This window comes from Bufo gargarizans, chromosome 1 (genome assembly GCF_014858855.1).
Source record: "Bufo gargarizans isolate SCDJY-AF-19 chromosome 1, ASM1485885v1, whole genome shotgun sequence".
In the NCBI taxonomy this organism is placed as follows: domain Eukaryota; kingdom Metazoa; phylum Chordata; class Amphibia; order Anura; family Bufonidae; genus Bufo; species Bufo gargarizans.
Window position 1 is genome coordinate 751,868,502 of NC_058080.1, and position 24,389 is coordinate 751,892,890.

The following is a 24,389-nucleotide window of genomic DNA, read 5'->3' on the forward strand; positions in this document are numbered from 1 at the left end:
GAGGAGAGAGGTCCCGTAACAGAGAATCTGGCTTCATGTCAGCAGAGAATCAGTCTTCACGTCAGCCACCACTGCAACAGTCCATTGTCAGATATTTAGGCCCAGCACCCAGACAGAGGAGAGAGGTCCCGTAACAGAGAATCTGGCTTCATGTCAGCAGAGAATCAGTTTGCATGTCATAGCAGAGAATCAGGCTTCACGTCAGCCACCACTGCAACAGTCCATTGGCATATATTTAGGCCCAGCACCCAGGCAGAGGAGAGAGGTCCCGTAACAGAGAATCTGTCTTCATGTCAGCAGAGAATCAGTCTGCATGTCATAGCAGAGAATCAGGCTTCACGTCAGCCACCACTGCAAGAGTCCATTGTCAGATATTTAGGCCCAGCACCCAGGCAGAGGAGAGAGGTCCCGTAACAGAGAATCTGGCTTCATGTCAGCAGAGAATCAGTCTGCATGTCATAGCAGAGAATCAGGCTTCACGTCAGCCACCACTGCAACAGTCCATTGGCATATATTTAGGCCCAGGCACCCAGGCAGAGGAGAGAGGTCCCGTAACAGAGGATCTGGCTTCATGTCAGCAGAGAATCAGTCTGCATGTCATAGCAGAGAATCAGGCTTCACGTCAGCCACCACTGCAACAGTCCATTGGCATATATTTAGGCCCAGGCACCCAGGCAGAGGAGAGAGGTCCCGTAACAGAGAATCTGTCTTCATGTCAGCAGAGAATCAGTCTGCATGTTATAGCAGAGAATCAGGCTTCACGTCAGCCACCAGTGCAACAGTCCATTGTCATATATTTAGGCCCAGCACCCAGGCAGAGGAGAGAGGTCCCGTAACAGAGAATCTGGCTTCATGTCAGCAGAGAATCAGTCTGCATGTCATAGCAGAGAATCAGGCTTCACGTCACCCAACATTGGAACAGTCCATTGGCATATATTTAGGCCCAGGCACCCAGACAGAGGAGAGGTTCATTCAACTTTGGGTAGCCTCGCAATATAATGGTAAAATGAAAATAAAAATAGGATTGAATGAGGAAGTGCCCTGGAGTACAATAATATATGTTTAAGGGGAGGTAGTTAATGTCTAATCTGCACAAGGGATGGACTGGTCCTGTGGGATCCATGCCTGGTTCATTTTTATGAACGTCAGCTTGTCCACATTGGCTGTAGACAGGCGGCTGCGTTTGTCTGTAATGACGCCCCCTGCCGTGCTGAATACACGTTCAGACAAAACACTGGCCGCCGGGCAGGCCAGCACCTCCAAGGCATAAAAGGCTAGCTCTGGCCACGTGGACAATTTAGAGACCCAGAAGTTGAATGGGGCCGAACCATCAGTCAGTACGTGGAGGGGTGTGCACACGTACTGTTCCACCATGTTAGTGAAATATTGCCTCCTGCTAACACGTTGCGTATCAGGTGGTGGTGCAGTTAGCTGTGGCGTGTTGACAAAACTTTTCCACATCTCTGCCATGCTAACCCTGCCCTTAGAGGAGCTGGCCGTGACACAGCTGCCTTGGCGACCTCTTGCTCCTCCTCTGCCTTGGGCTTCCACTTGTTCCCCTGTGACATTTGGGAATGCTCTCAGTAGCGTGTCTACCAACGTGCGCTTGTACTCGCGCATCTTCCTATCATGCTCCAGTGCAGGAAGTAAGGTGGGCACATTGTCTTTGTACCGTGGATCCAGCAGGGTGGCAACCCAGTAGTCCGCACACGTTAAAATGTGGGCAACTCTGCTGTCGTTGCGCAGGCACTGCAGAATGTAGTCGCTCATGTGTGCCAGGCTGCCCAGGGGTAAGGACAAGCTGTCCTCTGTGGGAGGCGTATCGTCATCGTCCTGCCTTTCCCCCCAGGCCACGCACCAGTGATGGGCCCGAGCTGCGTTGGGTGCCACCCCGCTGTGACCATGCTTCATCCTCATCCTCCTCCACCTCCTCCTGTAGTGTGCCCTGGCTGGCCACATTTGTACCTGGCCTCTGCTGTTGCAAAAAACCTCCCTCTGAGTCACTTCGAAGAGACTGGCCTGAAAGTGCTAAAAATGACCCCTCTTCCTCCTCCTCCTGGGCCACCTCCTCTTCCATCATCGCCCTAAGTGTTTTCTCAAGGAGACATAGAAGTGGTATTGTAACGCTGATAACGGCGTCATCGCCACTGGCCATGTTGGTGGAGTACTCGAAACAGCGCAACAGGGCACACAGGTCTCGCATGGAGGCCCAGTCATTGGTGGTGAAGTGGTGCTGTTCCGTAGTGCGACTGACCCGTGCGTGCTGCAGCTGAAACTCCACTATGGCCAGCTGCTGCTCGCAGTCTGTCCAGCATGTGCAAGGTGGAGTTCCACCTGGTGGGCACGTCGCATATGAGGCGGTGAGCGGGAAGGCCAAAGTTACGCTGTAGCGCAGACAGGCGAGCAGCAGCAGGATGTGAACGCCGGAAGCGCGAACAGACAGCCCGCACTTTATGCAGCAGCTCTGACATGTCGGGGTAGTTGTGAATGAACTTCTGCACCACCAAATTCAGCACATGCGCCAAGCAAGGGATGTGCGTCAAACCGGCTAGTCCCAGAGCTGCAACGAGATTTCGCCCATTATCGCACACCACCAGGCCGGGCTTGAGGCTCACCAGCAGCAACCACTCGTCGGTCTGTTGTTCTATACCCCGCCACAACTCCTGTGCGGTGTGGGGCCTGTCCCCCAAACATATGAGTTTCAGAATGGCCTGCTGACGTTTACCCCAGGCTGTGCTGAAGTTGGTGGTGAAGGTGTGTGGCTGACTGGATGAGCAGGTGGAAGAAGAGGAGGAGGAAGCCGAGTAGGAGGAGGTGGCAACAGGAGGCAAAGAATGTTGCCCTGCGATCCTTGGCGGCGGAAGGACGTGCGCCAAACAGCTCTCCGCCTGGGGCCCAGCTGCCACTACATTTACCCAGTGTGCAGTTAGGGAGATATAGCGTCCCTGGCCGTGCTTACTGGTCCATGTATCTGTGGTTAGGTGGACCTTGCCACAGATGGCGTTGCGCAGTGCACACTTGATTTTATCGGATACTTGGTTGTGCAGGGAAGGCACGGCTCTCTTGGAGAAGTAGTGCCGGCTGGGAACAACATACTGTGGGACAGCAAGCGACATGAGCTGTTTGAAGCTGTCTGTGTCCACCAGCCTAAATGACAGCATTTCATAGGCCAGTAGTTTAGAAATGCTGGCATTCAGGGCCAGGGATCGAGGGTGGCTAGGTGGGAATTTACGCTTTCTCTCAAATGTTTGTGAGATGGAGAGCTGAACGCTGCCGTGTGACATAGTTGAGATGCTTGGTGACGGAGGTGGTGGTGGTGTTGGTGGTACATCCCCTGTTTGCTGGGCGGCAGGTGCCAACGTTCCTCCAGAGGCGGAGGAAGAGGCCGAGGCGGCAGCAGCAGAAAAGGCCGAGGCGGCAGCAGCAGAAGAGGCCGAGGCGGCAGCAGCAGAAGAGGTAGCAGGGGGAGCCTGAGTGACTTCCTTGGTTTTAAGGTGTTTACTCCACTGCAGTTCATGCTTTGCATGCAGGTGCCTGGTCATGCAGGTTGTGCTAAGGTTCAGAACGTTAATGCCTCGCTTCAGGCTCTGATGGCATAGCGTGCAAACCACTCGGGTCTTGTCGTCAGCACATTGTTTGAAGAAGTGCCATGCCAGGGAACTCCTTGAAGCTGCCTTTGGGGTGCTCGGTCCCAGATGGCGGCGGTCAGTAGCAGGCGGAGTCTCTTGGCGGCGGGTGTTCTGCTTTTGCCCACTGCTCCCTCTTTTGCTACGCTGTTGGCTCGGTCTCACCACTGCCTCTTCCTCCGAACTGTGAAAGTCAGTGGCACGACCTTCATTCCATGTGGGGTCTAGGACCTCATCGTCCCCTGCATCGTCTTCCACCCAGTCTTGATCCCTGACATGTCTGCACACTGCAGAAAGACGCAGCAGTTGGCACCTGTGTTTCGTCATCATCAGAGACATGCTGAGGTGGTATTCCCATGTCCTCATCATCAGGAAACATAAGTGGTTGTGCGTCAGTGCATTCTATGTCTTCCACCGCTGGGGAAGGGCTGGGTGGATGCCCTTGGGAAACCCTGCCAGCGGAGTCTTCAAACAGCATAAGAGACTGCTGCATAACTTGCGGCTCAGACAGTTTCCCTGGTATGCATGGGGGTGATGTGACAGACTGATGGGCTTGGTTTTCAGGCGCCATCTGTGCGCTTTCTGCAGAAGACTGGGTGGGAGATAATGTGAACGTGCTGGATCCACTGTCGGCTACCCAATTGACTAATGCCTGTACCTGCTCAGGCCTTACCATCCTTAGAACGGCATTGGGCCCCACCAAATATCGCTGTAAATTATGGCGGCTACTGGGACCTGAGGTAGTTGGTACACTAGGACGTGTGGCTGTGGCAGAACGGCCACGTCCTCTCCCAGCACCAGAGGGTCCACTAACACCACCACGACCATGTCCGCGTCCTTTACTAGATGTTTTCCTCATTGTTATCGTTCACCACAACAACAAAAATATTATTTGGCCCAATGTATTGAATTCAAATTCAGGCCTTTTTTTACAGACACCTAACACTATCTGGCTATCTATTTAGGTACCGTATTACACTAATACAGGCACAGCAGTAACCATAGATTTAGCTGAATATAAATTTGAGGCCTAGTATTTAGGCGCTGGGTGACAGGTATAGGTTTACTGACAGAATTAGACTTGGAAATGCACAGTAGCGTGTGTGTGAAGTTATTCAGAATGACCCTATGTGCACCTTGAATCTGATATACCCTTTTAGGGATAAATTTAAAGTAGGCCTGATACAGCAGAAACCACTAAATTAGGAAATTGCTAAATTGGGAATTGTATTTCAACCTAGAACAAAAAATGTGCTTTGACGGACACTAAATAACTTGACCAGCCACACCAGTAACGACAGATTTAGCTGACTATAAATTTGAGGCCTATTATTTAGGCGCTGGGTGACAGGTATACGTTTACTGACAGAATTAGACTGGGATATGGCCAAAAAATAACCACACTATTGCTGGTTAAATGCACTTGGTGTGACAGCTTGACCAACCACACTACTGAGGGTTAAATGCACTTGGTGACGGGCGCAGCTTGCCCCTGATGTAGTATATGGCCAAAAAATAACCAGACTATTGCTGGTTAAATGCACTTGGTGTGACAGCTTCACCCTGATGTAGGATTTAGCCAAAAAACAACCACACCATTGAGGGTTAAATGCACTTGGTGGCAGCTTGTGCTGGCGCACCACAAGACACAAAATGGCCGCCGATCACCCCAGAAAAAAGTGACTGAAAAACGCTCTGGGCAGCCTAAAAACAGTGAGCAATTCAATAGCAGCAGTTCAATCATCCACAGCTGCAGATCGATCTCTGAATGAAGTCCTTTGGAGGAGTTAATCACTGCCTAATCTCGCCCTAACGTCGCAGCTGCAACCTCTCCCTACGCTAATCAGAGCAGAGTGACGGGCGGCGCTATGTGACTCCAGCTTAAATAGAGGCTGGGTCACATGCTGCACTGGCCAATCACAGCCATGCCAATAGTAGGCATGGCTGTGACGGCCTCTTGGGGCAAGTAGTATGACGCTTGTTGATTGGCTGCTTTGCAGCCTTTCAAAAAGCGCCAAGAAAGCGACGAACACCGAACCCGAACCCGGACTTTTACGAAAATGTCCAGGTTCGGGTCCGTGTCACGGACACCCCAAAAATTCGGTACGAACCCGAACTATACAGTTCGGGTTCGCTCATCCCTACTTGTAACGTCCTAAAAAAATAAAATGACATTTCCAAAATGATGCCAACATAAAGTAGACATATGGGGAATGTTAAGTAATAAATATTTTATGAGGTATCACTTTCTGTTTTAGAAGCAGAGAAATTGAAATTTTGAAAATTGCGAATTTTTTAAACATTTTTGGTAAATTTGGGATTTTTTCATAAATAAAGGTGAAATATATTGACTCAAATTTATGACTGTCATGAAGTGCAATGTGTCACGAGAAAACAATCTCAGAATGGTTTGGATAAGTATTCCAAAGCTATTACCACATAAAGTGACGCATGTCAGATTTGTAAATTTTGACCTGAACACTGGGGCATCAATGACCCTTGGTCGTGAAAAGGTTAAAGACACAACATGGTTTATGGGTCCTGCGTTCATGTACCGTTCAAAGTCTTGCAACATTGGATCCGACACATTAGAATTGGTAGACCCAGATGCGGATGAAGAAATCCGACTTGAAGTATCTGCTCTACGCACAGTGACTTCGAACCACCAACGCAAATCCCATTGTTTCAACAGGTTCTCCATCTGGATGTTGCTCTTTTGTGCTATAGCCGGTGTAGTCCATAAAGCTCAGACATTACCTGTGAGCCAGAAACCCTGTAAAGGTTGACATCACTGCGCCTTTACTGCTCCTAATCTGGAAAGGTCCAAAAACATAATAATTTGCACGATACAACGTGAATGTCATGCTAAGGAAATAGACTACCTCAGCAAAAGCCAAACAGACTCCGAAGACAACAATTTGGAAAATACGCTACAGTATTTGGGGTTCTGAGCACTTCCTTCCATTTAGGCCACTTTATTCAGTGATTTGGTTTTGTTATATGTATGGAATGTGCCGATTTTCATCTTTGGTAACATTCTGGTGCACCTGGTAGCCTGCGTCACATGCGCCTGTTATAGGTGGTGCTCACAGCCTCCTCCCTCTGTATTTGTGATCCTACTTTGGAGGTTTTTGGGAGCTTTGGCTGGGAGTCAGACTTTTGCACATATCAGACAATGTTCACACACTACAGGTAGGTTAGCGTTAGGTCCCGCGCTACACTGAGATACCTTGACGGGGTGCGTGGGCTCTGATATGTTCTTGACTGGAATATATTGGTTAAAATCTCATTTTTAACATCAGCGTGAGAGTTTAGCTATATATTATCATTTACATATTGTTGTAGTGCATCTTTTGCAGTGATTTAACTTGGCGTTCTTCCCCGAAGGTCCTGCTTGTCCTCTCTTCACACATATAAAGAAAGGCAAAGGGCAAACAGATACAAAATGGATTCCTTACCCTAACAGCCTCTGTCATAGGAGCGCAGTAACTTATTTTTCGGACTATAAGAAGCACCAAGGATTTGGAGGAGGAAAGTAAGAAAAAAAATATTCTTCATCAGACCTCAGAGCAGATCCCCAATCTTCATCAGACCCTAAGCTCCATCAGACCTCCGTTCAAACCCTTATCAGACCCCCAAGCCCCATCAGCCTCAGATCAAACCACCCAAGCTCCATCTTCCTTTGATCAGACCCCATCAGCCTCAGATTGGACCCCCCACCAACCTCCATCAGCCTCAGATCAGACGTTAAATAAATAAACTTAGTTCGCCTGCTCCGGATGGTACTGCCACTCATCACTGCTCCCTTATCTTCTGTACCACACTGCCCTGTGACCTGAAGTTGCACAGTGTCAAGTCATAGTAAGTGCCTGAGTGCACTACATCCGGACGCTGTACACCGCAGAGCAGAGCCCACAAGATGACCAAGAAGGGTGAGTACAGCTGTGCAGCACTTCCCTCACCGCTCCCTGCACCTCCCACATGCTGATGACCGCTTCCATATTGTAAGACGCACTGCCACTTTCCCTTCACTTTATGGGGGAAAAAGTGCGTCTTGTAGTCCAAAAATACTGTCTATATTTTAGGGTACTTTCACACTTGCGTTGCTTGATTCCGGCAGGCAGTTCCGTTGCCTGAACTGACTGCCTGATCAGGCAAACTGTATGCAAACGGATGTCATTTTTTCTGACTGATCAGGCATTTTTCAGACTGATCAGGATCCTGATCAGTCAGAAAAATGCCTGATCAGTCAGAAAAATGCATTGCAATAACGGATCCGTTTTTCCGGTGTCATCAGGCAAAACGGATCCGTTTTTTTTTTTTTTTTTTCATTTTTAAAGGTCTGCGCATGCGCAGACCGGAAGGACGGATCCGGCATTCCGGTATTTTGAATGCCGGATCCGGCACTAATACATTCCTATGGAAAAAAATGCCGGATCCGGCATTCAGGCAAGTCTTCAGTTTTTTTCGCCGGAGATAAAACCGTAGCATGCTACGGTTTTCTCTTTTGCCTGATCAGTCAAAACGACTGAACTGAAGACATCCTGAAGCAAACTAAACGGATTACTCTCCATTCAGAATGCATGGGGATATGCCTGATCAGTCAAAACGACTGAACTGAAGACGTCCTGATGCAAACTGAACGGATTACTCTCCATTCAGAATGCATGGGGATATGCCTGATCAGTTATTTTCCGGTATAGAGCCCCTGTGACGCAACTCTATGCCGGAAAAGAAAAACGCTAGTGTGAAAGTACCCTTAGGCTACTTTCACACCTGCGCTTTTCCTTTCCGCTATTGAGATCCATCATAGGATCTCAATACCGAAAATAAACGCCTCCGTTTTGTCCCCATTCATTGTCAATCGGGACAAAACTGAACTAGAGGGAACGGAGGCAGGACACTGTCCCTGTAAATAAGACCATAGAAACCAACAAAAACATATTCCCCTCCAAACAGCAGGAATCAGGGCTAGAAGAATAGCCCAAGCCAGATGCACTGAAGGTGCATGCAATGTGAACCAAGGAGCTCTCTTTCTGCTATCGAGATGCAATATGGAGCATCCAGCCGCATAGATCTTACAGAGAAAAGAACCATCTCTTCCCACTGACACTTCCCCCCCCCAAAGAGACACCAGCCAGATCGTCCCTCATTCACCATTAGAACAGCAGCCCTATAGCCGCCAACAGGCACCCAGAGACAGGCTGGTCTCTGCAGCCCAGGACAAGGTGGGTGATCAGCACATCACTCCTGATGGTCCTCAAGCTCTGTCTCCTCCATCAGGAGACCTCCTTACGCCACTTTATTTGATAACCTGCAGATATCTTGGTCATCTCCATGCTCCCATAAGGGCTCATTCACATGACCTTATGTAGGCATTGTTAAAATGGATCCGCAAAAAAAAAAACGGATGGCATACGGATTTCATCCGGGTATTTTTTTGCGTATCCGCAATTTGCAGACTGCAAAACACATACAGTCGCCTGCATGTAGCCTTAAAGGGCATCTGTCAGCAGTTCTGTCCCTATGACACTGGCTGGCCTGTTACATGTGCTCTTGGCAGCTGGAGGCATCTGTGTTGGTCCCGTGTCCATATGTGCAGCATTACTGAGAAGAATGATGTTTCAATATATGCAAATGAGCCTCTAGGAGCAACGGGGGCGTCGTCGTTACACCTAGAGGCTCTGTTTTCTCTGTTGTCCTCGGCACTGAACCATGCAGTAAAAATGTGACCCTGCCTGGTCCTGACCTCTCCTAAAGCCTTACGCTGGGTCGTGCGCTTCAGTATCCAGCACAGGAGCAGAACAGGAAAGACTGGACTCGTCAGCCGCTCTCTTCTCTACTGTGACTGTACTGCTGAAGGACCTGTGATGATGTCACCGTCATGTGATCAGTGCAGGGGGCGGAGCTAGCCAGGAGAGTCACTGATCACATGACGGTGACATCACCCCAGGTCCTTTACACCTCCTCTCTCCACTGCTGAGCCCCGCCCCCCACACTGATCACATGACAGTGAGGTCACCGCAGGTCCTTCAGCTCTGGCAGTGCAGCAGATACAGAGCAGGTCCTGGTCGGTAGTCAGGGCTCTTGTTTTCTCTGGTATCAGCCATTCCTCCAGCCTGCAGGTAAGATGAGCTGTGAGGAGACAGTGTGGTGGAGAGCTCAGACATGTCACCTCTGAAACAAATGAGGAGAGGGAAGAAATTTGTGAATGGAAGGTGAGCGGGGGCAGCCGGGCGCTTCTCCCCCTCAGTCGGCCACAGGGAGCCATGTCTGCGGCTCTAGTGACTGACTGGGGTGAGAGAAGCCTTAGTCAGTTGCTGCAGAGCTACTGAAAGGGTGGACATCCCTGTGTCTGTCCAGACCCTGCGCCGGACAGAGGACAGGAAACCAGAATACCGGACGTCTGGCCACCCTAATGATGGGGGGAGTAGTAGTGGGGGTTGTTATCATTCACTGCTGGATGAGAGAATCTGCTCCGTGTGAATGAGGTTTTCACTGCCAGGAGCTTAGATACACACTGCGCTGCCAGGAGCTTAGATACACACTGCGCTGCCAGGAGCTTAGATACACACTGCGCTGCCAGGAGCTTAGATACACACTGCACTGCCAGGAGCTTAGATACACACTGCACTGCCAGGAGCTTAGATACACACTGGACTGCCAGGAGCTTAGATACACCCTGAGCTCAGGGTTTTCCCGTCAGTGCAGCTTTATGAGGGTCTGAGTTTTACGGGATGAGTTGTACCTTTTTATCGCCCTCATTATCGGGGACATGGGACTCACTGATTAACCTTTATTCCTTTTATTTGGAGGAGGATGAAGAAAACCAGCAATACGACCCTTCTCCTGAATGAGCTACCAAGGATGGACAGGAAGGAGATCAGCAGAAGAATATTAGACCTCACCTTGGAGATCATCTCCCTGCTGAGCGGAGAGGTAAACTTTTCTAGATTTCTCTCCTCTTTATTGTATTCTGTAACAAGTCAGACATCAGGGAGGAGAATCCATCATAGGAAGTGATAGGAAGAGTCCAGGGTCCTGGAGAACGGCCTCCAGACCTTCCAAGTGATGGAGAACCTGAAGATCAGCCCCCAGTATGGTGAGTGATGTATCATGTGACCAGTGACCAATAGTCATGTTGTAGGAGCCATGAGAAGGTAAGTAGGCACGTTGTACCCAGGAGGAAAGGGCCGGAGGAGAGCACATGGCCCCTGAAGGGTTTATGCCCTAAGTGTCTCTCTCCATCCACAGGAGTACACAATAGTGAAGAAGACATCGGGGGACTGTGTGACTCCCATCATCCATCTCCAGGAGTCAGGAGGGCGGAGCAGGACCCCTCACCCCCTCACAGAGCCTCCCCCTCACCCCCTGATACATGAGCAGAAGATCCTAGAACTCACCCACAAGATGATGGAGCTGCTGACTGGAGAGGTGACACTGCTGGGAATGCTGGGAAATTCTCCAGTAACAGCACTGGAGGGGTCTGGGTGATGACGGTGTCATTGTGTTGTCAGGTTCCTCAAAGGTGTCAGGATGTCGCTGTCTATTTCTCCATGGAGGAGTGGGAGTATATAGAAGGACACAAGGACCTGTACAAGGAGGCCATGATGGAGGAGCACCAGCCTCTTATATCACAAGGTAAGAGCCGTCATGTGCAGTGTATACACGTGTGTGCATTGACATGTAATGGAGGAGCACCAGCCTCTTATATCACAAGGTAAGACCCGTCATGTGCAGTGTATACACGTGTGTGCAGTGACATGTAATGGAGGAGCACCAGCCTCTTATATCACAGGGTAAGAGCCGTTATGTGCAGTGTATACACGTGTGCAGTGACATGTAATGGAGGAGCACCAGCCTCTTATATCACAAGGTAAGAGCCGTCATGTGCATTGTATACACGTGTGTGCAGTGACATGTAATGGAGGAGCACCAGCCTCTTATATCACAAGGTAAGACCCGTCATGTGCAGTGTATACACGTGTGTGCAGTGACATGTAATGGAGGAGCACCAGCCTCTTATATCACAGGGTAAGAGCCGTCATGTGCAGTGTGTACACGTGTGTGCAGTGACATGTAATGGAGGAGCACCAGCCTCTTATATCACAGGGTAAGAGCCGTCATGTGCAGTGTATACACGTGTGTGCAGTGACATGTAATGGAGGAGCACCAGCCTCTGATATCACAGTGTAAGAGCCTTCATGTGCAGTGTATACACGTGTGTGCAGTGACATGTAATGGAGGAGCACCAGCCTCTGATATCACAGTGTAAGAGCCTTCATGTGCAGTGTATACACGTGTGTGCAGTGACATGTAATGGAGGAGCACCAGCCTCTTATATCACATGGTAAGAGCCGTCATGTGCAGTGTGTACACGTGTGTGCAGTGACATGTAATGGAGGAGCACCAGCCTCTTATATCACAGGGTAAGACCCGTCATGTGCAGTGTATACACGTGTGTGCAGTGACATGTAATGGAGGAGCACCAGCCTCTTATATCACAGGGTAAGAGCCGTCATGTGCAGTGTATACACGTGTGCGCAGTGACATGTAATGGAGGAGCACCAGCCTCTTATATCACAGGGTAAGAGCCGTCATGTGCAGTGTATACACGTGTGTGCAGTGACATGTAATGGAGGAGCACCAGCCTCTTATATCACAGGGTAAGAGCCGTCATGTGCAGTGTATACACGTGTGTGTGCAGTGACATGTAATGGAGGAGCACCAGCGTCTTATATCACAAGGTAAGAGCCGTCATGTGCAGTGTATACACGTGTGTGCAGTGACATGTAATGGAGGAGCACCAGTCTCTTATATCACAAGGTAAGAGCCGTCATGTGCAGTGTATACACGTGTGTGCAGTGACATGTAATGGAGGAGCACCAGCCTCTTATATCACAAGGTAAGAGCCGTCATGTGCAGTGTGTACACGTGTGTGCAGTGACATGTAATGGAGGAGCACCAGCCTCTTATATCACAAGGTAAGACCCGTCATGTGCAGTGTATACACGTGTGTGCAGTGACATGTAATGGAGGAGCACCAGCCTCTTATATCCCAAGGTGGACCAGGTGATAAAAACTTTAGGGTTAAGAAAAGACTTTGCTTTTTCTGTGGCCAAAGAGGACATTTTGTTAACGTATGTCTTTATGTTAAACATCAAGGTGAAATGTCCTCTTCTCACTCTTGGTAGTGTGGATGGGGAAGTTGAGAATGTACTTTTGTCTTTTACCGGTAGTATCTGATTTCTCCTGCCTGCAAAGGTGACACTAGATTCTAGAACTGTGGAAATGGAAGTGTTTATTGACAGTAGGGGAGGGGTTAACTTAGTGGGTGGCCAGTTTGTCCGTATGCATGGTTTGACAACAAGCGCATTAGACAAAAATATTACTGTGTTTGTGATTGATTCCGCCCCTCTCTTTCAAAAGTGTCTGTCTCAAATGGTGCAGGACATTCGCCTTAAGGAGGGAGATTCTCATATTGAATCCATTTCATGTATTGTGCTGGAGGGTCTGCCTGCTCCTCTGGTGCTAGGTTTACCATGGTTAACCAAACATAACCCTACTATCGATTTCCAAGCAAGACAGATTCTTGATTGGAGTGATTTCTGCCTTGTCAACTGTCTCAGCACGTCGCTTTCTGTTGTAACTACTAAAATGTTACCTTCTTTCCTTTCGGATTTTTCTGATGTTTTCTCTAAGGGTGGAGACCAGAAGTTGCCTCCTCATCGGGAGTATGATTGCCCCATCAACCTTATTCCCGGAGCTAGATTGCCAAAGTCTCGGTTGTATAATCTTTCTGAACCCGAAAGAGTAGCCATGTGAGAGTATATCACCGAGAGTTTGGCTAAAGGTCATATTAGACCATCCAAATCACCAGTGGCTGCGGGGTTCTTCTTTGTTAAAAAAAAAAGGATGGAACTCTTAGGCCATGTTTGGACGTCCGTGAGCTTAATCGCATCACTATCCGTGATCCCTATCCCCTTCCTTTGATCCAAGATTTATTCAATCAGATTGTTGTCGCCAATGTGTTTTCTAAGTTGGATTTGAGGGGGGACATATAATCTGATAATAGTCAAGGAAGGGGACGAATGGAAAACGGCCTTTAATGCTCCTGAGGGTCATTTTGAGAATCTGGTCATGCCTTTTGGTTTGTCCAATGCCCCTGCGGTTTTTCAACACTTCATCAATGACATCTTTCATCATCTGGTGGGCAGGGTTGTGTTGGTTTATCTGGATGATATTATAATTTATTCCACTGATATGGAGACGCATGAGGATCATGTGAGACAGGTCTTACAGATCCTAAGAGAGAATAAGGGCTCGTTCACACAAACTTATTTTGCGTTCTGTATACGGAACCATTCATTTCAATGGGTCCGCAAAAGATGCGGACAGCATTCTGTGTGCTGTCCGCATCTGTTGCTCCGTTTCGTGGCCCTGCAAAAATTATGAGTCCTGTCTTATTCTTGTCCGTTTTGCGGACAAGAATAGTCATTTTTATAATGGGCCTCCTGTTCCGTTCCGTAATTGCGGAAGGCACACGGGCAGCTTCCGTTTTTTGCTGATCGCAAAAAACGGCACGGTTGTTTGAACGAGCCCTAACTGGTATGCCAAAAGGGAGAAGTGTGTATTTGCTGTCCCTGAAGTGCAATTCCTGGGTTACCTACTCTCCTCTTCAGGTTTTCGTGTAGATCTGGAAAAAGTCAGTGCTGTGTTGCACTGGGATCGATCCGAAGATCTGCGATTTTTGGGGTTCACCAACTACTATCGTAAATTTATCTTGAATTACTCAACTGTTGTTAAACCTTTAACTGATATGACTAAGAAAGGCGCGGATTTCTCAGTCTGGTCTGAAGACGCATTACATGCTTTTTCAGCGATAAAGGAATGTTTTGCTTCTGCTCCTATTGTGGTGCAACGTGATGTCACAACCATTTATTGTGGAAGTTGACGCATCAGAGGTAGGCGGTGGAGATGTCTTGTCCCAGGGTTCTTCTCCTAGCAAATGGCGCCCTTGTGCTTTTTTTCTCTAAAAAAACCTCTCTTCTGCCGAAAGAAATTATGATGTAGCTTTTACTATTGAAATTAAAAGATAGGCTCTAAATGTGAATTTGATAAAGTCAGGAGAGCGGCGGTATTACAGGTCAATGTGCACGGCGGCACCCAACAGTAGATGAAAAAAAGGCAAGGTGCTCGGTGGCACCTGGGATGAAAACCGTACTCCTACCGCTCTGTCGTCGACGTCCAGAGTGCGTCCCGATGACACCGGAATGAATGGCTCCAAACCGGACGCTCAGCTGCTGGAGGTGGTGGGGTCGTAACAATCCCTAATTTGGCCCTATGGTATAGTCTGGGGCTTGCGCTAATAACTAATTAGAGGTAGCAGCCTAACCACAGGGAACTCGTCCTTAAAAAGGGCGACCCCGTCAGGAACCGCTCCCTGTGGAACTGGCCCTGTTTGGCCCTAATCTAGTCCCGCTCCCTAAATGCACGTTTCATATCTCAGAAATCATCAGGGGAAGTTTAACTAGGACAACAGAGACGATCGGGTGATACCAGTTATAACACACCCATATACAGTCTATAAACTGTACGGACTGCTGGAAGGAGTACTGGATAAAGCTCCTCAACCATAATACGGGCATCTCACTAGCCGCGGGCAATAAGTCGCACCCGCGCTATGTTTAGCGCCAGATAAGGCAATCACCTGTCCGGCGTACCGCGTCATCGCATCAAAGCGTGTGACGAAACAAGGCCCTGCGCTCATGCGCGGTGACGTAGTACCTACGTGTCATCAATGATGCTCGTGCGCGCATGCGCAGTGACTCAAAAACAAAAAGGGAATTACGAAGACGTATAGATGAACACCTTGGAGACATAGCCAATAATAGAGACACAGCAGTCTCCAGATACATACATGAGGTCCATGATGGGAATCCGAAATGTTTAAGTGCTACTGGGATAGAGCTGGTCAGACAACCATTAAAAGGAGGTGACTGGGATCGTACACTCTTGCAACACGAGACCCGATGGATCTTTCGGCTGCGCATGGTATCACCTACCGGTTTGAATGAGCAGCTTAACTTTAGCTGCTTCATTTGAAACCTCCCCTAAAGCCATCTCTACAGTAATTACATGGGTAGGGCACCACATAGGTACGGATCCCTAATTGATACATCCCTCATACACACCACATATGCGTGGATATTTCAACTTTTTCTCTGTAACTGGAACTATAATGCTCAACTATAATTCATACCCCAATGCGACATGTGTACCCTCTCTGGCTAATTCAGTGTGACCTTCTATAGGATCTGATTCTATAAACGCTGAAAATGTCTCTCCATTTAATATGGTCTATATTAAAAGACCATTTTGCGATTGGCTGCTGGGGACGCGCCCGGGACTCCTGGCAACCAGTGTCAGCTGATCGCATTGTTAAGACAGGGCGTTCCGACGCGCTTACATCATCTAGTTTGAGCAGCGTCCTTGGAGATTCCTGCCGAGCGGCCGAGTCACTGCGCATGCGCGCACGAGCATCATTGATGACACGTAGGTACTACGTCACCGCGCATGCGCGGAGGCCCTTGTTTCGTCACACGCTTTGATGCGATGACGCGGTACGCCGGACAGGTGATTGCCTTATCTGGCGCCAAACATAGCGCGGGTGCGACCTATTGCCCCCGGCTAGTGAGATGCCCGTATTATGGTTGAGGAGCTTTATCCAGTACTCCTTCCAGCAGTCCATACAGTTTATAGATGATCATATGGGTGTGTTATAACTGGTATCACCCGATCGTCTCTGTTGTCCTAGTTAAACTTCCCCTGATGATTTCTGAGATATGAAACGTGCATTTAGGGAGCGGGACTAGATTAGGGCCAAACAGGGCCAGTCCACAGGGAGCGGTTCCTGACAGGGTCGCCCTTTTTAAGGACGAGTGCCCTGTGGTTAGGCTGCTACCTCTAATTAGTTATTAGCGCAAGCCCCAGACTATACCATAGGGTCAAATTAGGGATTGTTACGACCCCGCCACCTCCAGCAGCTGAGCGTCCGGTTTGGAGCCATTCACTCCGGTGTCATCGGGACGCACTCTGGACGTCGACGACAGATCGGTAGGAGTACGGTTTTCATCCCAGGTGCCGCCGAGCACCTTGCCTTTTTTCATCTACTGTTGGGTGCCGCCGTGCACATTGACCTGTAATACCGCCGTGCACATTGACCTGTAATACCGCCGCTCTCCTGACTTTATCAAATTCACATTTATGGCCTATCTTTTAATTTCAATAGTAAAAGTTATGTTTTAATATAACCGATAATCACTATTTTGGGCCATTGTAATTGATTTATAGTGACGTTCATCCACACAAGGAATATTGTCCTCTTTCCAAATTATGATGTAGGTAATAGAGAGTTGTTGGCCATAAAATTGGCTTTTGAAGAGTGGCGTCATTGGTTGGAAGGAGCGATTCATCCCGTTACGGTAATTACTGATCACAAATATCTGGCCTACCTGCAGTCGGCTAAACGTCTGAACCCAAGGCAGGCCAGATGGTCGTTGTTTTTTACTAGATTTAATTTAATTGTCACTTATCGTCCTGGGATTAAAAACGTCAAGGCGGATGCCTTGTCGCGTAGCTTTCCCGGGAAGGGGGTTTTCGGAGGATCCTGCTCCGATATTGGCTGATGGGGTGGTTGTATCTGCCCTTTATCCTGAACTTGAGGCAGAGGTGTTGGAGGCCCAGGGAGAGACACCCGATTCCTGTCCTCCAGGGAAGTTGTTTGTCCCTTTGGCACTACGACACAATGTGTTTAACCCCTTAAGGACTCAGCCCTATTTCACTTTAAGGACTTGGCCATTTTTTTGAATATCTGACTAGTGTCACTTTATGTGTGAACAACTTTAAAACGCCTTTACTTACCCAGGCCGTTCTGAGATTGTTTTTTGTCACATATTGTACTTCATGACACTTCTAAAATTGGGTAAAAAAAGTAACAATTTTGCATAAAAAAATACCAAATTTACCAAAAATGGGGAAAAGTTAGCAAATGTCAAAGTTTCAGTTTCTCTAATTGTGATGACTTTACATTCCCCATATGTCTACTTCATGTTTGTATCGTTTTGGGAATGCCATTTTATTTTTTGGGGATGTTACAAAGCTTAGAAGTTTAGAAGCAAATTTAGAAATTTTCCAAATCCCACTTTATATGGATCAGTCCAGGTCTGAAGTCACTTTGTGAGGCTTACGTAATAGAAACCACCCAAAAATGACCCAATTTTAGAAACTATACCCCTCAAGGTATTCAAAACTGATTTTACAAACTTTGTTAACCCTTCCACAAGAGTTGATGGCAAATGGACATGCAATTTAAGAATTTCGATAATTTTTTTTATTATTTTTTATTTTTTTGTGTGAAAAATTTCTAATATAATCAATTTTTTCCAGGAACAAAGCCAGGATTAACTGCCAAACAAAACTCAATATGGGTTGCCCTGATTCTGTAGTTTGCAGAAACACCCCATATGTGGTCCTAAACTACTGTTTGGCCAAACGGGAGGACATAGAAGGGGAACGCCATATGGTTTTTGCAAGGCAGATTTTGCAGGACTGGCTTTGTTTATACCATGTCCCATTTCAAGCTACCCGTTGCACCCCTAGAATAGAAATTTCAAAAAAGTGACTCCATCTAAGAAAGTACAAGGTATTTAAAACTGGGTTTACAGACTTTTTTAACCCTTTAGGTGTTCCACAAGAGTTAATGGCAGATAGAGAAACAATTTTAGAATTTCGTTGGATTTTATTGGGGGGAGAATTTTAAATTTTTTCCAGTAATTAAGTAAGGGTTAACTGCCAAAAAACTCAATATGGTTTGCCCTGATTCTGTAGTTTGCAAAAACACCCCATATGTCGTCGTAAACTACTATTTGGCTAAACGGCAGGACATAGAAGAAGGGGAACGTCATATGGTTTTTGGAAGGCAGATTCTGCTGGACTGGTTTATTTACACCATGTACCCTTTCAAGCCTCCTGCTGCACCCCTAGAGTAGAAACTCCATAAAAGTGACCCCATCTAGGAAACTATGGGTTAAGGTGGTTGTTGTTTTGAGACTATTTTAGGGTAAATGTGATTTTTGGTTGCTCTATATTACACTTTTTTGAGGCAAGGTGACAAAAATTTTTAATTCTAAAATTGTTTCTACATTCGCTATTAAGTTTTGTGGAACACCTAAAGAGTTAACAAAGTTTGTAAAGTAACTTTTGAATACCTTGAGGGGTGTAGTTTCTCAGATATAGTCACTTTTGTGGAGTTTCTAGTCTAGGCTACATCAGGGGGGGCTTCTTATGGGACATGGTGTAAATAAACCAGTCCATCAAAATCTGCCTTCCAGATACCATATGGCGTTCCCTTCGTTCTATGCCCTGCCGTGTGGCTATATAGCCATTTACGACCACATATGGGGTGTTTCTGCAAAACTACAGAATCGGGGCAATAAATATTTAGTTTTGTTTGGCTGTTAACCCTTGCTTTATTACCGGAAAAAAAGGATTCAAATGAACATTTTGCCAAAAAATTTGTGTTTTGGCACCGTTTTTATTTAATATTTTTAACGCTGTTCATCCGAGGGGTTTGGTCAAATGTTATTTTTATAGGGCAGATTCTTACGGACGCGGCGATACCTAATATTTCTACATTTTTTTTTTTTATTTATTTAGATTTTACACTATATAATCATTTGTATGTATGGCTCTCAGACTTTGGAGACACTAAGCAGGCATCCTCAAACTGAGGCCCTCCAGATGTTGTAAAACTACAATTCCCACCATGCCCTGCTGATAGCTGTAGGTTGTTTGGGCATGCTGGGAGTTATAGTTTTACAACATCTGGAGGGCCGCAGTTTGAGGATGCCTGCACTAAAACTAATATTTTTGGGGAAAATAATTGTTTCCATGTCTCCAAAGTCTGAGAGCCATAGTTTTTTATGTTCTCTAGGGGACTTTTGGGGATTATAAAAATGTAGTACTCCATGGAAGTGTGATACTCCCTGAAGCAATCGATAACGCAGAGGCCCGGATGATCGGGGCAAGTGTCACATTGAGTGGTGGTGTCCTTCCGTATCCTCCTCTTGTGACAGACTCTGCATCTTTTTTGGGTTCGTCCCTTCTTTCCAATATGGGGGAACCACACCTGGAAAGTGTTGGCCAGGGACGATCCGGGCGCCTCCAATTCCCGAGGTACTCCGGCCTGCTCTTTCCTGGTCTGAAAAAATCAGGTCCTTGAGGACTGCCTCATAGAATTGGAGGAATGTCCCTGTGCTGCCAGCGCTTTGGGATAGTACAAAAGCGCTGTACAAGGCAACCTGTACCAAGTAGACCGCAACTTTTTTGTACCATGCCCGGGTTTTGCGCATGGCATTATATGGCTTGAGGACTTGATCAGAGAGATCAACTCCTCCCATATACCGATTGTAGTCGACGATACAATCGGGCTTGAGGACCGTTGCCGCAGTACCTCGCACAGGGACAGGGGTGATGCTGTTACCGTGGATTGTGGACAGTATAAGGACATCCCTCTTGTCCTTCTATATGACCAGCAACAGGTTTCCACTGGTAAGGGCATGGGTCTCACCCCTGGAGAATAGGTACCTGGAGGGGGTAGGCAGGGAGGCCGCGCTGATTTTTCCGCACGGTCCCACAAGCGGACGTGGATCCTGGCGGCAAGGGACCTGAACAAGGGAATGCTAGTATAAAAGTTATTCACGTACAAGTGGTAACCCTTATCTAGCAGTGGTTGCATAAGGTCCCTATGACGAGTTTCCCGCAAACACCCAGAGTGGGTGGACATTCTGGGGGTTCAATACGGGAATCTTGCCCCTAGTACACACGAAATTTGTAAGTGTACCCTGAGGTACTCTCACAAATTTTGTACATTTGCACGCCATACCTCGCCTGCTTAGTTGGAATGTATTGGCGGAAACTGAGTCTCGCCTTGAAAGCAACGAGAGACTCATCAACCGCGACCTCCCTTCCAGGTACGTAGGCCTGCGCAAATTTGGCCCCGAAGTGATCGATCACCGGCCGTATCTTATACAGACGGTCATAGGACAGGATCACCTCGGGGGGGGGGGGGGGGACGACGACATGCTGCATTATCTGAACAATGCAGGCATTTCCGGATGGCCTCAAACCTGGAACGTGTCATGGCCATACTGTAGAGTGGGGTATGGTAGAGGACATCCCCACTCCAGTATTGCCTGACACTCATTTTTTGCACTAGACCCATGTGCAGCACGCAGCCCCAAAACGTCCTCATCTCGGCTGCACTGACCGGCGTCCAGCCACCGGGTCTAGCCAAAAAGGAGCCTGGGTGCTGAGCAACGAACTGTTGGGCATACAGGTTCGTCTGCTCCACCATCAGATTCACAAATGGGTCAGAAACAATAAATCAGATAAAGTTTCCCCCCCCCCCCCCTAACTACCTCTCCCTTCTATCCCTGCCTAATCGTGCCTCTCCCTCACTGACCCTAACCTATCCATCACCCTCCTACCTGGAGGGTGATGGTTGCCGACGGGGGGATCACAGAAGCTGGTGCAGAACGGTGCAGGAGCAGCAGCAGGAAGAGGAGGGGAGAGAGGAGCGCCGGGAGTTTGAATCTCCCGCCTCTCTCCCCGCACCAAGGACAGCACCGCCGCCCCCAAATGCTCAGACTGTGATTGGTATGTCATAAGTCCTTAAGGGGTTAAGGAACATCACGATACTGTTCTTATGGGACACCCTGGTAGCAGATCCATTGTGGATCTCATTTCATGAAGATTCTGGTGGCCAGGGTTACGTAAATGTGTTGAGGGCTATGTGGCAGCTTGTGAGACTTGTGCGCGTGCTAAGGTGGCTCATACTCTGCCTTCAGGATCTCTACTTCCCTTGTCCATCCCATCCCGGCCCTGGACTCATTTGTCCATGGACTTTATCACAGATTTGCCTAATTCTTCAGGGAAAACTATGATTCTGGTGGTTGTTGACCGCTTCAGCAAGATGGCACACTTTATACCATTATCAGGTTTACCTAATGCCAAAACTCTCGCTCAAGTGTTTGTCGGCATTCCCTCTGATGTGGTGTCGTAAAACTACACGGCATTCCCTCTGATGTGGTGTCTGATAGGGGGACTCAATTTGTTTCCAGATTCTGGAAGGCGTTCTGTACTTGTCTGGGGGTCCAATTGTCCTTCTCTTCGGCCTTTCATCCTCAGTCGAACGGGCAGACTGAGCGCGCTACCCAGAATCTAGAGACTTATTTGAGATGTTTTGTCTCTGAGGATCAGGAGGAGTGGTCTTCATTTTTGTCGTTGGCCGAGTTTGCCATAAATAACCGTAGACAGGAGTCCACTGATAAGTCGCTGTTTTTGGGGGGATATGGGTTCCATCCGCAGTTTGGCACATTTTCTGGTACTGAGACGTCTGGTATACTTGGAAAGATTCTCCTCTATGTGTCATCTATTTGGTGGAAGATTCAAAACAATCTAAATAAAATGGGCAAAAAGTATAAATGTATGGCTGACAAGAGACGTATGAGTGGTCTGGACCGGAGAGTGGGTGATTGTGTGGCTGTCCACAAGAAACATTAAGTTGAAGGTACCCTCTTGGAAGTTGGGGCCAATGTTTATTGGGCCATACAAGATCTCTGCCATTATTAAACCGGTTGCTTTTTCTCTTGAGCTTCAGCAAGCTTTGAAGATTCATGAAGTGTTTCACAAATCATTGCTTAAAAGATATGTTGAACCTGCTGAACCGTCTTCCCTGCCACCACCATCCTGTCATGGTGGATGGTAATCTTGAGTTTCAGATTGCCAGGATAGTGAACTCACGTAGTCTTCGTGGATCTCTTCAGTACCTCATGCACTGGAAGGGTTAAGGTCCAGAGGAAAGAATGTGGGTTCCTGCGACCGAAGTTAATGCCAGTCGCCTTATGAGGGCCTTTTACAGGGCGCATCCTGATAGTCGGTCCTGGGTGTCTGGAGGCCACCCATAGAAGGGGAAGTACTGTCACGGTCCCTCCTGTGGCAGAGGTGGGAAGATCGGATAGACTTGCTGCACGTGAGGCTATCTCACAGGTCTCCCTGTTTTCCTCTATGTATGTTATTAGTTGGCAGGATCTCACCTCTCCTCATGTGCCGCTCGTTATCAGTGATGAGGCTCTATTTAGATCCGCCTCACACTGCTGACCATGCGGTTGATAGTTTCTGCTTGGAGTTGCTAGTGCTGGTTTGTCTTGGATCTCCTGCTTCTCCATACATCTCTAAGCTAAGTACTTGTTGCCTTCGCTGTTTCTTATTATCTGGTGTGTGTTGTTTCTAGGCCTCAGAGAGACACAGCTGTCTCATCCCCTGCTACCTATCCTAGGGATCGGCAGTTTTAGCAGGGCTTTAGATATCCGGTGTATGAGCATTTCCACCATCAGGATCTGCTCATACTGGCAGGTGATATGTAATGGAGGAGCATCCAGCCTCTTATATCACAAGGTAAGAGCCCTCATGAGCAGTGTATACACGTGTCATCATGTCACATGACCATCATCACAGTCCCCTCACCACCTATTATCCTCTCCACTGCAGAGCCCTGCCCCGCCCCCCCTGCACTGATCACATGACTGTGACATCCCCCTAGGTCCTTCAGCTCTGGCAGTGCAGTAGATACTGGGCAGATCCTGGTCGGTGGTCAGGGCTCTTGTTCTCTCTGGTATCAGCCATTCCTCCAGCCTGCAGGTAAGATGAGCTGTGAGGAGACAGTGTGGTGGAGAGCTCAGACATGTCACCTCTGGAGATTCTCCTCCATTACACACAAGGAATCCTTCTCTTCTCCTCAGCTTAGTATGATGGGGGGAGTAGTAGTGGGGATAGTGGGGTTGTCGTAATTCTGTGATGGATGAGAGAATCTGCTCCCTGTGAATGAGGTTTTCACTGCCAGGAGCTTACATACACACTGGAGCTCATTCCTTTTTTCCTTTTTTTTGGAGGAGGGACGAAGAAAACCAGCAATACGAGCCTTGTCCTGAATGAGCCACCAAGGATGGACAGGAAGGAGATCAGCAGAAGAATATTAGACCTCGCCTTGGAGATCATCTCCCTGCTGAGCGGAGAGGTAAACTTTTCTAGATTTCTCTCCTCTTTATTGTATTCTGTAACAAGTCAGACATTCGGGAAGGAGAATCCATCATAGGAAGTGATAGGAAGAGTCCGGGGTCCTGGAGAACGGCCTCCAGACCTTCCAAGTGATGGAGAACCTGAAGATCAGCCCCCAATATGGTGAGTGATGTATCATGTGACCAGTGACCAATAGTCATGATGTAGGAGCCATGAGAAGGTAAGTAGGCACGTTGTACCCAGGAGGAAATGGTCGGAGGAGAGCATATGGCCCCTGAAGGGTTTGTTCCCTAAGTGTCTCTCTCCATCCACAGGAGTACACAATAGTAAAGAAGATATCGGAGGACTGTGTGACTCCCATCATCCATCTCCAGGAGTCAGGAGGGCGGAGCAGGACCCCTCCCCCCATCACAGAGCCTCCCCCTCACCCCCTGATACACGAGCAGAAGATCCTAGAACTCACCCACAAGATGATGGAGCTGCTGACTGGAGAGGTGACACTACTGGGAATGCTGGGAAATTCTCCAGTAACAGCACTGGAGGGTCTGGGTGATGACGGTGTCATTGTGTTGTCAGGTTCCTATAAGGTGTCAGGATGTCGCTGTCTATTTCTCCATGGAGGAG

The 24,389-nt window shown here is 48.0% G+C and overlaps 1 protein-coding gene and 1 long non-coding RNA gene across 2 annotated transcripts in view; one reads left to right on the plus strand and one right to left on the minus strand.

The window, feature by feature from the left end:
* LOC122925098 (oocyte zinc finger protein XlCOF6-like) overlaps nucleotides 1-24,389 on the minus strand; it is an 818,943-nt gene that overhangs the window by 678,904 nt on the left and 115,650 nt on the right. The window lies entirely within an intron of this gene.
* Nucleotides 11,206-24,129, plus strand: LOC122925166. Its single transcript, XR_006387548.1, has 3 exons — nucleotides 11,206-11,267; nucleotides 23,639-23,763; nucleotides 24,080-24,129. It is a non-coding gene; the product is annotated as an uncharacterized LOC122925166 (long non-coding RNA).